Source organism: Triticum aestivum, chromosome 2D (genome assembly GCF_018294505.1).
Source record: "Triticum aestivum cultivar Chinese Spring chromosome 2D, IWGSC CS RefSeq v2.1, whole genome shotgun sequence".
Taxonomy (NCBI): Eukaryota; Viridiplantae; Streptophyta; class Magnoliopsida; order Poales; family Poaceae; genus Triticum; species Triticum aestivum.
This window is the reverse complement of record NC_057799.1, coordinates 208030208-208036375: the sequence shown is the minus strand read 5'-3', so window position 1 is coordinate 208036375 and position 6168 is coordinate 208030208. Positions and strand designations below refer to the sequence as shown.

The following is a 6168-nucleotide window of genomic DNA, read 5'->3' as shown; positions in this document are numbered from 1 at the left end:
GGAGAGGGCGCCGCCTGATGAAGCGATGGAGAGATGGGCGATGGCTAGGTTTACGTGTACGTGTGGTTCGTGTGAACGTGCGGTGATTACGCTTGTGAATGAGAGTAATCAGGGGGTGTTGGGCTGATGAACATACGGGCTGAGCTCACTTACGGCCTTATGGTCATGGGAACACAGGCATCGTAAATAATATCGGTTGATTCGGTGATTATGGTTTTTGGCCATAGGAAATCGAATATACACCAACACCGAATAGCAATCAGAATTCCCACCGAACCAAACAACCGTACACCGAATAAATAGATAAATCGATTTAATCGGTTCGGTTAGGTTTTTCGGTTTTCGTTGTGATAGTGCCCACCCCTGCGAGTATCGCCGCCGCCCCCACCTTCTCAGCGGCTCCCGCGGGCGCCTCACTCCCACCTACTCCGCGGCCCCCGCCGGCGCCTCGCCCCCCACCTTCTCCGCGGCCCCCGCCGGCGCCTCGCCCCCACCTTCTCCGCGGCTCCTGCCGGCGCCAGGCTCCCCACGCGACGGTCGCCTCCCTTCGCCAACCGGCCACCTCCCGCTTCAGGCAGTTCAGGCGTCGCCCCTTCGCCTCCTTCTGGCTGCCCTCGGCGACGCTCCAGCCGCCACTCCGCCTCGTCCCTGGTGGGAGGTCCGTCACCGGTCCATCCAGCGGTCCAAACCCACCGCCCGAGGCCGTTCACCTTCGCAGCACCCCTTTCCAGCAGCCATCGTGAGGTACACCCTGCTCACAATTTCTCCTCTCCAGCTCCCGACTGCAAAGATCTCCGTGCCTCCTTTCGAACTGCCATTTTATTTTGAATTGAAGTACGGGTGCTCTTGATTCAGATGTTTGGGAAGAAAGGCAGAACCTTTCTCTCGTAGGCCGTCATAGATGGATCGGCGAGATTTGTCCGGCTCAGTGTTAGTGATAATAAACAAGTCATTAGGCGAGCACATTCGTTGGATAATGAATTAGATGTGGGGTTATAGGACCTGTACAGGTTGTTACTAAATACTAGTACTGATGAGTGACAACATATGGTCGCTAGATCAGATGAACCCAGCACCATGAAGAGATCAGATTGCCACTTACACCGATTGCCATCAGTTCTGTCAGCGAAGCAGCAGTTTGATTGCTAGGACTATGCTCTCTCTCTCTCTCTCTCTCTCTCTCTCTCTCTCTCTCTCTCTCCTGAGCTCCTCCATAAAGAGACAGTGCTGTTGATTTTATTCATATATAGGAAACTAAACCAAAACAGTGGTTGCTACTAGTGTTTGGAAATTATAATTACTAGAACTCTTATTTCTCACCCTTTTAATTGCTGGCTAATTCTTGTAAAAAGTAGTGGTTAATCTTGCTAATTACTTTGATGTGATGCCTAGGTGTTCAGTCCAGCTCCTGCAACCAACACAGGCCGTTGCCCCTTTTGCCACAACGGCACCAGCACAAACACGAGCGTGGTCATCCTCAACCAGTTCCTCACGCGGCCTCCGCGCAAGCCCTGCTCGTGTATGCTTACACCAAAAGTACAACTCTTGCTACTCTCCTTGTACTTGCACTTGCTTATTTTCTAAGCAATAATCCTATTGCTTCCTCTTGGGGAAAGGGATCCCATGTTGAAGCTGTCTTGGTGCTCACCCACTGTTTATATTCATCACCATAGTGTACGAAACATATGAAAACCATTCTGGCTTCGGAGAAATATAACCAGTACATGTGCAATTGCGCGAGAAGTTCCCTTATGAAAGTTCCATGTAAACAAACCACATGAAAGTTCATCGAGAGAAACTTTGTAAGTTCAAAATGGCTATAGGAAAACTTTGTAGGTTCAGATGGGTATAGAAAACTTTGTAAGTTCAAAATGGGCATGCCTAACAGTGGATGAATAAAAAAACTAAACCCAACAAAGTCCATGTTGGTCGGTGTACAGTGTGTTGTCAAGAAGGTTGTTGGCCTTGGAGGCCGACACTGGCTGATCATCTACCTTCCAATTATTATTAGGCATATACCACTAAAACTGCAGGTCGCGCCCTCCTCCTGCTGTAGGTCGCGCCCTCCTCTCGCATAGCCTATTGGTTGGCGTACCGTGACCCCTTCTCATATTTTTGGTATGAATTTGATGAATCTTCTTGATGCTCTGTTCTTATTCATCTAGACATTCCTCCTCATATTGATTGTTTGTATTGCTTGTACCGGTTTCGTTCTTGCATGTATGTATCAGTTCGATGTTTTGAGATAGCTCAGATTACTTCCAACTGTGAAGATTGACATGCATATTTGGGGATGAGATTTTCAGGTACTAGTTTGGCACTGTATCTAATTTGCATGGTTGCCCTATTTCATTTGTTCCTGTTTGACTGGGGAGGCTGATTTATTTATTTACAATTTCAGCTGACCAGAACTGTTAACGAACCAAAGCAATCAGGAATAGTTAGTCATGGGGGATCGTTACCTGGACAAAGTGAGTAACGCTGGTTCACTCTTTTTTTGAGGAAATATGCTTTTGTGTTTTAACTTCCTTTCTGTCTTTGAAGGATAATTATTCATGCTGCCAGATAGCATGTTTGCACATGCTTAAGAGATATTCTCTAAAATCTTTCAACTTACTGCACAGCTCCAGTTATCATGATGTACTTAACTTGGCTTTGTTATGTCTTATGTCTGACCAATGTAATTATGTAATTATACTATAATACGGCTGCTACTGCTAGACTGTCATTGTTCGAATGCAAATCTTGAGTTGAAAATAAATAATCTTCATTTTCTTGTTGCTTTGTTGAGTGCTATACACATTAACATAATTTTTATTTGTTTAATTGTTTCGCTATAATTCTGCATTTTATTGGTTTGCTACCAACATTTGGCATTGCCAATATTTGGCAAGCCAACATTTGGCAAAATCAGAAGTTGCCAACATTTGGCAACTTTTTGTGAGATTGACAACGAAAATTGGCAAGCAACCAATCTCTAGCCAATATTTGGCATGCCAACTTTTGGCATCAAACCAATTATGCTATTGGTTGTGTTCTGTAAAACACAAAAAATACAGCCTGGTTGTGAGTAGTTCCTTAAATGCAGTTGGACGAACTTTAAGTCACTCTACCACATTTGGTTTTAAGTTACTTTGTCATTCACTAAAAGAAATGCTTTAGCTGTGTCTCTAATACTCCAATATTTGACATTGTTGTATTCTGCCCACCATCCAGCATAAATGATGGAATTGGGGGCAAGGCAATTATTACTAAGCAAGATTTCCTTGGTCTGCTTCTGATAGCATATTTGGATCTCTAGTTAACCACATGCTTGATATTTATCCTAATTTCCGCAGCAAGTTCAGAATTTTGGAGAACCTTTCTTTATGGTTATTCGCGAGGATGAGACCTTATCTTCTATTAAAGAACGTTTACAGAAAAAGCTTAAGGTCTCAGATGAGGATTTCTCAAAGGTAATGAGGATTTTTCCATGGTTTCTGCAGCATATATTGCGATGTATATAAATATGTGGTTTTATTTTTTTGCTACAGCGGCATGGTGTATCCGTGTCTGCTGCCCAATCTTCGTTAGATGTGATGTTATTGAGATATGTGTATGCTTACTAGTTAGAATATTTAACACCAGTCAAACATCAAATATCTGAGTTGGCATTTATAGCCCAAGGTCTCACTCGGGGCTTAAGAAACACAGTTAGCTATCAAATTTTGGTTGGCGCTCATAAAATGATTATGAAAAGCATAAGCTTTTTCTTTTTTATGGTGACACATACTGTCACAAACTTTGGTTCATGAATGCTAACCCATACTAAAATATTTCAGCAGTTCAACAGGGGCGCAGGGTTCAGTTCGACGGTGACGAGCCAGGCAGCCGGCCTTCGCATAACGAACTGGTGCAGTTCGATCTTGTGCAAATCGGAAATCCCCTGATGCTGAGTGTGTCAGTACAACCCTATGCTTTAAGGCACACATGCATCCACTCCACGTGTTAGTCAATGGTATTGTGCATTTACTTGGTACCTTTGCTACTCTAGTTACATATCACTTGCGAAATCAAACAAAAATTGTTGTTCACTTTTCTGTGTTTGTTGAATAATTCTCATGCTGTCTTCTAGGGCATTATGCTTTTAATGTGCAAAATCATGAGGAAAAATGATACATTTTAGTTTGCTTTGTCGCAAGGGCATTGCTGAAACTTAAATTCTGTCTCAACTACAGCCATCCATTTTGAAATAGATGTTACTTTACTTCGGGTGGTTTCTGAATCACATTTCACTAAAAAAATGTAATAGTGAAATTATACTGAATAACTAAATTAAATTGCAGTGACAAAAACACCAACAGTCCATGCAGGGTCAGTGATGTAGGTTCACAGAAAATAATTATTATGTAAACTTCCCTCTCCTGATGCGTATAAACAAAATAAAAGTTTCCAAGAGGTCATAATCACTGCTTACATGATGTTGGAAGGCAGGAAAGAAAAGCTGCACTTAAATGTGACATGTAGTTTACTGTGCAAAAGAAATATATGTGTTCACAGTGGTCTCAATTCAGTTCAATTTCTAATTTTTGTTCAGTTCAATTTTCATATTTTAGTTCATTTCAATTCTTATTTTTTGTTCAGTTCAGTTTCTTGTTTTAGTTCCGTTCAATTTCTAATTCTAGTCCAGTTCAATTTCTAAATTTAGCTTAGTCCAAATCTTATTCTAGATTCATTTCAGTTCAATTCTTATTTTAGTCTATATATCTTCTTGTGCTTCCATACAATCTATTTTCTCGATGTACCTATGATGTCCAGTTTCTTTTTTCAGTTCAGTACAATTTCTAAATTTCATTCAGTTCAATTCTCATTTTTTCCAGTTTCCTGAGTTCAAGGAATTTGACAGTCTTTAGTGTGTATATGCAAGTTCCAGTTTTCCCGTAGATGAAAATTACCCTTGAATGCAATGTGCTAATTGCTCATGTCTGATTTTACCCTTATGATTGTGTACAATAGTGAAAGGTTTAGATGGCTAAGATTGGTCAAGTTCCTTTCTATTTCAATTGGTCTCCAAACTGAATAACATGTACTTTGCTGATGTGGATTTGACAGTCATCAGGGAAGAAGACCTCGACCTATGGCAAAGATGTCCGCACATGCCACACGCTACCAGATTCGCCGCCCACAGCTACAACCCTTCGACCGGCAAGGCTGCCATTCCCCCCGCACCTGACGCCGCCTGGGCCCTCCGGACAACGAGACCATCGCCGCCCCATGCTCAATCTAGAGTTCTTGTGTGTTTGCATGTTAGGTGCTCGTACAAATGCCCCTGAGGATGTTTTTTCCTCAAAAATGTTACTTGTGTTTCTAAATTTGACATGATGCCAGTGGCTAAACCTGACGCACTTGCATAGTAGCTACATCTAGCTACTTGCTCTCCATTATATCCCCCTCTTTGCAGAAAAATCGTCCGTTCAAGTTTCAAGTTTGTTGGAAGCGTGTGCGGAAAAATCACTGTGCTTGCTCCCACCAGTGAATTGTGCAAGTTCAATGAGTGTCGTCGAGCATGTTTAGAAGTATGCCCTTCGTGCAAAAGTGTGAATTTTTATCAGTATTTTGTATATTTGATTTGATAGAGGCTTCATGTGATCTTGTGGAGCTTTATAGATGTACTGCCATTACACTTCTAAAGCCATACAGTTCATTATATCATACATGTGGGGTCATTCAGTATGTATTACATGATCAGTTCTTGAAAAAGAAGAACACATACATAGTTCAATGAAAAACAATGATCAGTTCGATAGTGCTCACTCGTGCCTATTTTGGTTGATGTCCACGAATGGACAAAAATTGCATGGGAAATGTTCTATTATTACTAGCATATAAGTACAGAAAAAAGTTAAACACGACGTCCTAGATAAGTTTGGAAAAAAAAACTCAAACAAAAAGAAAACCATGGGAATTCAAAATGGTAAAAGTTCAAGTGGTAAAATGAGAGAAGTCCAGAATATCATCGCAAAACAACGTTGAGATCAAAAGAAAAACACAACTTTTTTGCTTTATTAAAAATATCATTCAGTTTAATGGTGTAAACTATGCAAGTTCGGGCATGATGATACCATTGAGAAGTTACGATGAAAATTATACCGAAAATACAGAGTAAGTCTAATATGTGAAAATACGCTT

General features: G+C 41.4%; 1 long non-coding RNA gene across 3 annotated transcripts; it reads left to right on the top strand.

Moving 5' to 3' along the window:
• The first annotated feature begins 341 nt into the window (after nt 1-341).
• On the top strand, nt 342-5705 carry LOC123052588 (uncharacterized). Of its 3 annotated transcripts, XR_006424780.1 has the most exons (8): nt 342-744; nt 1393-1536; nt 2012-2118; nt 2232-2306; nt 2402-2471; nt 3339-3455; nt 3822-3997; nt 5092-5705. It is a non-coding gene; the product is annotated as an uncharacterized lncRNA (long non-coding RNA). The 3 variants fall into 3 exon arrangements; XR_006424778.1 differs by having other exon boundaries at nt 1393-2118; nt 3825-3997; XR_006424779.1 differs by having other exon boundaries at nt 1393-2118.
• The last annotated feature ends 463 nt before the right edge of the window (nt 5706-6168 follow it).